General features: G+C 43.9%; 1 protein-coding gene across 1 annotated transcript in view; it reads right to left on the reverse strand.

Moving 5' to 3' along the window:
- CDKL2 (cyclin dependent kinase like 2) overlaps positions 1-10,709 on the reverse strand; it is a 98,579-nt gene extending 87,870 nt beyond the window's left edge. The window contains exon 1 of the mRNA XM_088448881.1: positions 10,398-10,709. The gene's annotated coding sequence lies outside the window, so the exon portion shown is untranslated. The remainder of the gene's footprint in view (positions 1-10,397) is intronic.
- Between the last annotated feature and the right edge of the window lie 701 nt (positions 10,710-11,410).

Genomic DNA, 11,410 nt, shown 5'->3' on the forward strand with positions numbered 1-11,410 from the left:
GGTGGTAACAGGGGTAGTACAGTAAAAACGCGGGAGTGGAGGTGCGAACGCAGGCGTGCCTCAGTGTTTCAACAACATTTTAGAGGCGTGCATAATTAGCAGGCAGCGTCATTGTACACATCACTAGCCATTTATTTCCTCTGTTTTCCTCGCAATGTTTGCGGTAGAAAAAAGCTACCACAAGCACTGCGTTCACATCCGATAGTGGTCGATGTACCAATGTTTTCACAAACTTCCAGGAGATGACGTGGGGCAGTGGACATCTCGGCATTCGCTAAGGGGAGTCTGCAAACACAAAGTGAATGCTCATACAGGTAAGATGAGCGTGCTTATGCCTTGGCGAGCGATCGCTCCCCTCCGTGTCACTTTCAAATATTTGCATGCGCATCAAGCGAGCGTACGCTCATAGCGACCAGGTCTGAATCAGGCCCTTAGTACATTATATTTTATAACTACTTTATTGTTGTTCTGGGTTGAGTTCACTAGGCTAGTATAAGTTAAGGCCTGTGTTTATATTTAGCCACCTAGTTGTGTTCTAGAGGGGTGACACACTACAGTCATAAGCGTAGGTAGTCGTGTGGGATGGGTACATTTTCAGGTGGAGCCAAGATCGTCTAGCAAGTTGACAAAAAACTGGAATGGTGAGCAACCAATCTGTGTTGTCCTATCTTTCCCTTCCCCTTTATCCCTGAGTGTGGTATAACACCTAGTACACACCTGTGCAAGAAGCATATGTTCTACCTCCACTGTGTGAAAAAACAAGTCGTGCAACAGGGTGACTGAGGCCATATCGATGACGATCATTCACCCATAGAGTGAAGATAAATGTCACCAATAATCAATATAATTTGCTTCAACGTTTTGAAGGGCCCCTCTAATTAGGTACCTTCTCTCCTAACTCCAGTCAGACAACATCATCAAGAAGTCTCGCTGACCTTGCCACCACTAGAGCCATCATGCGCCGTTGTGACAACTGTTGTGTACAATTGCCGTATTAACACCACTGCACAGGTGCCCAAAAGTCCGGTTTCTTTGTTTCCAGCAGCCAGAATCAATGATGCCTCCTCACAGGTGCCTGACTGCCAGACATCAGTCACTCTGGCAGCAGAAAAAAGGATGATGCAGGAGCTGGGAACTGCCTGCATCCAGAGAGCAGACTGCTGACGCTGACACATTGGAGGACAGTATTGGTACTTTTACCACTGCTGTCCTTGTTAAATAGGTGATACCCAGTTTCCCCATGCAAAGACAAAGACCCTCAGTGATGCCTACCACTGGAGATACTCAGCGAGCATAATATTGGCAGTAACCTTCCATAAATAAGAAAAAAAGTGAAGCCAGCTGCTTTTGCTGGAGATAATGTTTTTGGTGGCTTCATAAACAGAACTTTTTGGGCTCAAACACAATTGTTTTGGAAAACGACTAAATTCATTTACATTATTTTTCTGGACATTCGTGATACAGAATACTAATTGGGCTTTAAGAAAATACGGGATGTAGTCATAATGTCGAAAATTGTATGTCAAGATTGTTAGAACATCGACATTGAACAAGTCCGCACCTGCAGAATGTTGACATTTCACATTCTGCACAAACCAGCAGAGGAGAGATAGGGATAGGCTGGGAGGAGAGGTTAGGGTTAGGCACTAGCGTAAGGGTTAGGGGTTAAGACAGGGGCGTATCTATAATAGGTGCAGGGTGTGCACCCATATTTTTTAATACTCACCTCTCCGAAGTCCTGTGTCAGCTGTTGCAGCCCTATATAAAACGCCTGGAAAATGACTGTTGTGGCCATTTTTTTGGTGTTTTGCACATGCACTGTGAGGAAATTGCCGGGAAAATGGTGGCCGCACCATTTTCCCGGTGACCTGCACATGCGCAGTAGACTCTGAGCACAGACCAGTGCTCAGAGTCTACTGCTATGGTCAGACGGGGCCCCCTCCTCTCTTAATACGCCCCTGGGTTAGAATCAGCAATACTCACTGCTGGAAGTCACGCAAGATCCACCAGAAGTCACCAGGACCTCACTGATGGATCTAGAAGACACAACGACACCACTGGAGCCGCCGTACCACGTAAATCACCACTAGACCACCAGGGACATTTTGTCAACATTCCAATCATGTTGACATTTCATCATTGTCGATGATGAATGTTGACAAAATATACCAAACCCAGAAAACACAGTAAATGCATAAAATTAACACCTGTGCCTGGGACTAATCCATTTGGATATAAGAAAAGTAAAATAGCAAGATACTGTATATATATTGTACGGATAAGACACTGGAAAATGAATGTCTAAATAGAGGAAGTCATGTTTAGAACTGTTTTTTTGTACATTCCTTTTATCTGATTACTTTTATTTAACATTAAATAAAAGTAACCAGAAAAAAACAAGAGGCCTAGGTATAGTTTACACCAGAGGTATTGAACATGCGACTGTCTAGCTGCTGTGGAACTACACATCCCAGCATGCCCTACCACAGTTTTAGCATGTCCTACTAGCAAAACTGTGGCAGGGCATGCTGGGATGTGTAGTTCCATAACAGCTTGAGGGACCCTGGTTTAAACTAGGGATGGCCATCACTGTGGTTACCATCAATGGTTACCATCAATGGCGGTGTAGCAAGTGGCCATAGATGGCTAACAACTATGCAATGGATGACCATCAATGGTTTCGCCAACCGATGGTCATCCCTGTTCTTTGACTGAGCCAATCAGAACCTGGGAGTGAGGCTTTCTCGGGTTTCAGCACCTTGTGCCTGCACCTTGTAAAAAAGAAAAACATTCTGTTATGCTGTGCCAACGATGGAGGCAGGGCCGGCAAGAGCCCATTTTTTTTGGTAAGCGAATATTCTTCTTTGCGCCCCCTGAGTTATGTTTAAGGGGCGTGGTCTTGTGGGAAAAGCCATATATATACGGTATTGCTTCCCTATACCATACCTACAGTCTCATCACAGGGTCATAACACTTAACAACATGCTTTTTCATCCGGCTCATGCTTACTGCTCCCACTCACAGCGTGCATGGCCTTCGTGGAGTAGGAGCAGGTGCCGCAGCCCGCTTCTACTGCCCTATTGTGTGAAGAGGAGCCACCAGTGACGGCAGGTAGAGTGGAGGGTCAGCCCTGGGGGTCCTGTTCGTGACCTCCGGGTGGGCTGGCCCTGCCCTTGACTAACAGTTTGCAATTAATGTATTTGCTCTATGTTGTTTTTTTATTAAATGAAGCAGAGTTGAAAATATATACAGTATATATTTTTCATGCCTTAATTATGCCTGGGCTTAAATGTGCACACAAGCGTATTTGTTCCAAAAAGGCCTTTGTTCACATACCTGCAGGCTAGCAGAGATTCTAGCTATAGGCAACACCTATGTTACTATGTCAAATCTCTACATGACCAGGGCCCAAGGAACCTAAAGCAGCTTCTGATTCCTTACTGCCCCATTCGATTACTGCAATCTGTTGACAAAGGAAAGTATAGTCAGGGCCGCAACTAGGGGGGGGCTAGAGGTGCACGTGCGCCGGGTGCCAGATTGCAGGGGGTGAAAAAAACTGACTCGAGGTGGCTTGGGGGCTGCAGACTCAGAAAACGGCCATCCAAAAATGCCCACCGCCAAAGAGGAGACAAATGCTAGAGGTCCTTACTAGCCCTCTAGTGCTTTTCTCCTCCTTCGCGGCGGTCATTTTTGGATGGCCATTTTCAGCAAATTCCATGCGGACTAGCCGTCCGCAAGGACTCTGCTGAAAACGGCCATCCAAAAATGGCCGCCACCTAGGAGGAGACAGATGCTAGAGGTCCTACTGGACCTCTAGTGTCTGTTAGGCCAGCGTAATGCACACAGCATTCCCGACACCGGGAACGCTGGCGTTGCCGGGAGAAGTTGCTGAAAGCTACATCTTCTCCCGTGAAATCCCCTGGCAACGAGCATAAACGCCCTGCCAACGAGCATAGACCCACCCGGCAACGAGCATGAAACCCCATGGCAAGAAGCATAAACCTCATGGCAACGAGCATAAACCCCGTGGCAACAAGCATGTAACCCCTGGCAATGAGCATGTAACCCCTGGCAACAAGCATGTAACCCCTGGCAATGAGCATAAACCCCATGGCAACAAGCATGAAACCCCCTGGCAATGAGCATGAAACCCCATGGTAACAAGCATGTAACCCCTGACAATGAGCAGGTAATTTTAAACTAATTAGAAGCCTTACTGTGGGGTATAAAATGGTGTCGGGCAAATATGTAAGTGGCACTTTGGTAATAGGCATTACAGTGTGTGGCATAATGTGTAATGGGTATTATGGTGTGTGGAATAATGTAAGTCACTATACTAGGGACGTCTGAGTAGTGCAGCTTCCCCTGTGCAACTTTATATAGGTCAGGTCTATAGGTGATAGCTGCTTCCCCTGTGCAAATGTATTTAGGTCAGGTCTATAGGTGATAGCTGCTTCCCCTGTGCAGCTGTATATAGCTCAGGTCTATAGGTGATAGCTTTCCCTGTGCAATATATTGGACAGATCTATAGGTTATAGCAGCCTACCCAGTGCATCTGCATATAGGTCAGACAAGGTATTAGGATGACTTAGCGCTAAGTACTGTTGTTAGTTAATTCCTATTGATCTATGTTAAAAATAGTAAATAAAATAAGTAAAATAATTGAAAAAACACAAAAAAAACTGTTTAAAAATTTATTTATTTAAAAAAATAAATTAATTAATTAATAAATAAAAATAAATACATTTAAAAAAATTAGTTTTTTGGGTTTTTTAAGCGTTTTTTTATTATTATTATTTTACTTATTTTATTTACTATTTTTAATCTAGATCAATAGGAATTAACTAACAATAGTACTTAGCGCTCAGTCATCCTAATACCTTGTCTAAATCGAACTACACTGAGCTGCTTACATATACACAGCGCAGCATACTATTATCTACCTCACTTTGCATATAGGTGAGGTCTACAGGTGACAGCAGTCTGCCCTGTGTAGCTGTATAGGTCTATAAGGGGCAGCAGTTGTACATAGATCAGATCTATAGGTGACACAATGACTGCAGCTATGATCTGTATGATGATAGATGACTGTACTGTATATAAAAATGCTGGGAAGACAGAATTGGCCTCAGTGGCTGCAGTTACAGGGAGGATGAGCAGCCACTGCACCACTCCCATCTGTCCACTCCCCCGCAGTCCGAGTGCTAGGTTGATGTCCCGGAGGAGGAGGGCCGGTATCCCCAGGCTGGGTGCCAGGACAGGTGAGGGAATGCGACTCCCGCCTGCTCGGTCAGTGTTTTACGAGGCACACCGGTGACATGTACTACCTGCGGCCCCACCCTGCTTCCGTACACTGGCCTCAGACATCACCGACTCCTCACCCGTCTCCCACCATCACACACTTTATGGGCTGCGCAGCATCACGGCTCCCGGGAGCGGGCAGAGGTAAAAAGCAAGCCCTGTGGGGTCCTGTTAGTGCACACTGCACTCCACTCAATGTTTGTAGTGAATTGTGGCGGTTAGGCAGCTACTCATGGCGCCCTCTGCTGGCTGGCGCTCTAGGCACCTGCGTATTCAGCGTAATGGGTGGGCTGGCCCTGGATGGAGGGAAACCATCTGGTTCTCTCCCATCAATGCTAAAAGAATTTGACGTCGGCCATAGACAATCGATGATTATGAATCATTACTTGTCGATGGCCATCCCTAGTTTAGACATTTAAGTCATGAAAAGATGGCCTAGCAAGGTTTTGTTGGTTATGGCCTAATGAGTCCCACTTTTCAAATCAGGAACTTGGGATTTTATGTTAATAATGTCTCATTTACTAATATTTTTATTTTACTATTTATGGATTTCTTTGTAACCCACCTATTTATTTATCTATTAAAAGTTGCAAACATAGATTTCATCATGTGTATTTACTACATTATGTAATGCCTGTGTATTGGTAGACCTTACCAGAGTTATTGTGATAAGCTTTTTGTAGCAGCAGCATCATCATCATCACCAAACTGTAACAAGTATTAGCATATTAGGATATAGACTACATTGTATTGTAAGCTTCAGTTATAGAGCATGCTGTTAAGGTATAAATACATGAAAATACCAATAATGCTCTTTTCAAGACAAATACTTAAATAGCTCTGACTAGCTGAAACATCATTTGATTTCACACACGTGAATTCTGTATAAGCTGCCAATAGTGTCTGTCTAGTTCAGTATAATACCATATATTGTGTGTGTCATTATGAACATTGTGCTATGCACAACACTTCCTAATAGGTCAATCTTTTGTAGGACATTCCTGATTTCTGGAGGTCAAACAGACGGAGTTTGTATACAACAGGATATTACTTTATGGTTCATAAGAAATGGACGTGGTGTGGTGGTTGCGGCATAGCCTAATTTTTTTAATTTTCCATTTGGGAACGTTGTAAATTATGTATAGATATGTAATATTTCTAGCTTTAAGTTTGAATATTGTGTCGTGTTTTATGATAATCTGGATAATAAAGCCTTACAAAGAATTACCCATGAACAATTGTATAAAAGTATGGGGTTTATGTACTAAACCTTGAAGAGGGATAAAGTGAAGAATGATAAAGTACCAACCAATCAGATCCTAACTGCCAGTTTACAGTGTGAAAAATGACAGTTAGGAATTGGTTGGAGCACCATTTAAGATTAATAACAAGTGATAACAAGAATATCACTCCTTGATAAATCTGTGCCTTAGACCCCTATATCTTCCTAGAGCAAACAATAAGGGATCGTTCACTCAAAACACTAGGAATATTGGTAAAATGCATGAATACCAACACGTGTGTGCTATTGTTTTACATCTTTATATCACTAGAATATAATAGTATATGAATAATACTGGTAGCACATGTTAACACATGATATATATGTTGCTCGGTATTTTAACGTTTTAAATGCAGCATTAACGTTTAGAACACAACAGTGGCAATCAAATCATTTTATATTTAATGCAGTTTTCAGGAGTTAGTTTCATGTGAAATGTACAATAGAGACAGTGGTGTATCTAGGGGTCTGTGCGCCCCTGGCAAAATAATGGACTAGCGCCCCCCTCCCTCCAAATTTTCTGAATAATTATATTCTGTCTCCCCAGCCATCCCCCTTCATTCTCCACAGCCTTTCCCCCTTCTCTCTCCTCAGCCATCCCCCTTCAGTGTCCCCAGCCATTAGCCTTCCACTTTCTGTGTCCCCAGAATTTTCTTTTCTGTGTCCCCTGCCAACCCCTTCTGTGTCCCCACGCATCCCCCTTCATTCTCCACAGCCTTTCCCCTTCTCTCTCCCCAGCCATCTCTTTTCAGTGTCCCCAGGCATCCCCCTTCATTCTTCACAGCCTTTCCCTCTTCTCTCTCCCCAGCCAACTCTCTTTTCAGTGTCCCCAGGCATCCCCCTTCTACTCCTCCCCCCATATCCAGCCCCCGCAGCCCACACAGATACTTACCGTATCTTCCTGCTGTGGTGTGGCTGCGGTAGGCTCCTCAATGAGCACAGCAATGCGGCGTGCGTGACGTCATGACGTCACGCGCGCCTTGTGTAAAGAAAAACTTTATTAGTCAGCTGCTCTGCGCTCAGCTCCTCCACAGAGGACGAGGAATAGGAGGACGCAGCCCTGCAATGGAGGAGCTCCAGCCCCTGGCATACAACGAGGCTCAAGCTATCAGAGTCCCGGGTCAGAGCCATGACGCTGCCCTCCTCCCAACACTCCCTTTCCGGGCATCCGAATCTCCGGGTCCTGCAGCATACCCACACAGGCTCCCTCGCCTGAAAACACCTCCGTCTCTGCTCTGTCCCCCTTGGAGGCAGCCGCAGCATCGTGGACCTGGCCTGGCACCCTCAGTGCCCCAGACGAGCCTCCCCCTGGCTGGTGCAGGCGGGCGGCTACAGGGTCGTATCTACCCCGTAGCTGCAGGTGACACCACCGGGCGGCGCCCCCCTTTGGCCGCCGCCCCTGGCGAGTGCCATCCTGGCCAATGGGTAGATACGCCCCTGAATAGAGATATAGTATGTGAATATTATAAGTGTTCCTCCTCACCTACAGAATGTGAGATAGATACAATGTTGTTGGCAAGTATGCATGCTACATAACATTTTATAAACACAACACACAGTGGGTGTGAAATGTATTACCGGCGGGTTCAATTCCCGACAGCGTCTACCCGACAGCGCTGGAAATCCTGATCGTCCTAAAGGTAAGTATCAACTAACCTAACCTAACCCTCCTTAGGGGTGCCTAACCCTAACCTCCCCCCCTGTGCCTAACCCTAACCCCCCCTCTAAGTGCCTAAACCTATCCCCCCCTTCCCCGCTGCCTAACCCTAAGTCCCACGGGGGGGTGCCTAACCCTAACCTCCCCCTAGGGTGCCTAACCCTAACCCTCCCTCCCCCTAGCCTAACAATAACCTCCCGGGGGGGTGCCTAACCCTAAGTCCCCCCCGGGAGCCCTAAATCTAACCCTCTCCTCCCCCCCCCCGTGGCTGTCCGCTGCGGCGCCCGGCATCCGCCCACTCGATCGGGATGCCGGGCTGCAGTCTCCAGACGTCGGGCAAATTACAGGCGTCTACATTTAGACACCTGTCATTTGTCCCTAGTCGGGATAAAGCAGTCTGGAAGCCGGCAGTCGGCATTTAGACCGTCGGGTTGCAGACTACATCCCCATACAGTTGATTTTAGTTCCATTTTATGTTGGAAAATGTCATGTGCCAGGACTAGTATACATTACAGGGGAATAAATTGAGTAGATTTTGCATTTTAATTGACTCTAAAACACATAAACAGAGTTTAGAAATGCATTAGTTTCCCTTAGGCATATTTAATTATTTGTTAGAGATGTCAGGTTACCCTATTATAAGGAAAAAGCATGAACATTCCATGTGTTAATGACATCTGATAATGTAGTAAGATATTTACTCAGTGCATTATTAGTGAGTTTCCTAATGCAAAATGTGCATAAATAATACACAAATCTCTAAAAACAAACTGGTAGAGAGTATATTATAAGTATAAAAAGCCCATTTTTGTTTTACTTTGCCTTCCAGAGACAGTGGTAAAGTACAACAGCTACTGCACTGCAAAGGCTACATAAACAGCAATATAGTGTACATACACAATAATCCTGCAAACTAGTCTATTTACTGTAGTTTACACTGTAAATATGCCATGACTGATTTCACAATACCTTAACAGAGTGTATGTATCTTTTTTGTAAAATTGCCTTTGTGCAACCTGCCTGCTATACACTCAGTTCTTTCCCCCCTAATATCTTCCATACTCCCAGTAGCCTTGAGTAAAAAATACAGATTTCATATAGCTGTACTTAGACCTTATGTCCATTTAAGTTTGGGGTTTATGATGAGTGCACTGAAAAATATGTAAGTAACTATAAGAGGAATTATAAGTATAAAATATTTTATAACAATATGGAGAAAAAAAATTATCTTGGGTAAACTAAGGAAAAAAAACAGCTTTTTCTGAGCAAATCAATATCGAAAATGTGAAAATTGTTTACTATGGGCTGGGGTGCACTCAAGCAATAACATTGTTAAGCCTATTTGTATGCATAATTTTATTGTTGTTTTTATTTGTGTGTTGTCAGTATAAAATAGATCTGTTGTGTTGTCAGTATAAAAAAGATCTGTTGTGTTGTCAGTATAAAAAAAGATCTGTTGTGTTGTCAGTATAAAAAAAGATATGTTGTCTAATTGCAAATAATATGCAGAGCTGAAAAATGTGCATTCTCCATTATTCCAAACTCTATACTGTTTCACTTAAGTCTAAATCATTTGCACTGTCAATAAAAGTTGGCTAAACTACAATATTTTCTTTTTATATAAATTCAAATGAAAGAGTAAACTAAAACCTGAATTCATTTAATGAAAGATTAGTTTGTTTCAAAAGAGGCAAAAAAGAAATAAAAAATATTTTTAATGCAAAAATATTTTATACAATTTGCAGATTAAAACAAGAGTGTACAGTTTACTGCTATCTTTTTGGCGTTGCTACTGTACCAGTATATTTATATACCGATAAGGAGTCTATTAACTGGAAATTTAACATGTGATCCAGAATGTAGTTCAAAATGTGACCATAAAAATAGCTTTACATAGATTTTTTTTTGTACTGTAAACATCCAATTTTAGTTTAGTATTAAAATACAGTAGCCGTTAAGTAGACTGCTAATTCCCTGTGCCAAGCAGAAATATCAGTTATGCTGCAAAATGAGACAATGCAATATCACAGTACAGCCCCTATCCACAGAACACGAGCTGGATGGATGACACATGTAACTGATTGGAACAAGCCTTCTCTTCTGTACTCTACGGAATTAAAATACAGCATTTAAAACGGGGGATCATTCTTCACCTACCTAATTCCTGTTAATAAGCATCGGTCTCTTTCATTCAGAATCAGAAGACAAAGGAATAATCCATTGCTGGCCCATGATAGAACTATATAGCAGCAGTGTTCTCACTATAAGAACAAGTACTACGTTCTAGCTTTCGGAAATAAATGTTGCTCTTTATGCAGAGCATTAACCAAAACTTCTATGGCTCCCAGTGGAAAATAGAAATGAGAGAAAAATGAACCCGCTGTATGTTCTACAGTTAGATCCGGAGCACTGCTGGGTGTGTAATGTGTGGTTAGAATGCAGAGTATTGGATCCCTCCTGCCTGTCACCTCCAGTCTGCTGCGTATATACTGTAGTACAATAGTGGGAATAGTAACCAGCCTGTGTGATTGTGGCTGAGCTGGGAGAATGCTGGTCACCTTAGCAACTGCCCCCTGCAGGGAATACACACAGGAAACAGTACTGCATTCATCAATAGCCAAAGGCAGACAACAGCTACTTTATTATAGCATATAGACGTATACTACAAACACAACATACCCGTATGCCATGAGAGATCAGGTTCCTCTGATGCTCAGGCCGAGGTGCAATGCATATGACACAATGCACCAGACATGTGCTGTGCAAGCCTGACAGAGCAGAACTGAGCTTGTACACCTAACCAGACACATCCCTCCCTATAGAGATAACATACTGTACACACTATACCTCGTCAGCTGCAGATATTATAGCATTCCTGGGAAGAATCCCGCCCCGTCTGTCATATGAGGACATGTGCACCAAACATACTGTAGCAGTGTACAGAGATGGAGCCTGAGGAGAGAGGAAACTCAGCTATATTTCATTATACAGGGGTGGGTAGGGGCAGGGCTGTAGCTAGGGTAGTGCGGCTGGTGCCAGGGGCGTATCTTCCTATTGGCCAGGATGGCACACGCCAGGGGCGCCAGTGCCGTCCAGCAGTGCCACCCACGGCCAGTTCTGTCTGTCAAAAGTCTGTGTTGCTGTTGATCTCTCAGGAGCATCAGCACCGA

The sequence above is a fragment of the Taudactylus pleione genome, unplaced genomic scaffold, assembly GCF_031769625.1.
Source record: "Taudactylus pleione unplaced genomic scaffold, aTauple2 ptg000471l, whole genome shotgun sequence".
In the NCBI taxonomy this organism is placed as follows: domain Eukaryota; kingdom Metazoa; phylum Chordata; class Amphibia; order Anura; family Myobatrachidae; genus Taudactylus; species Taudactylus pleione.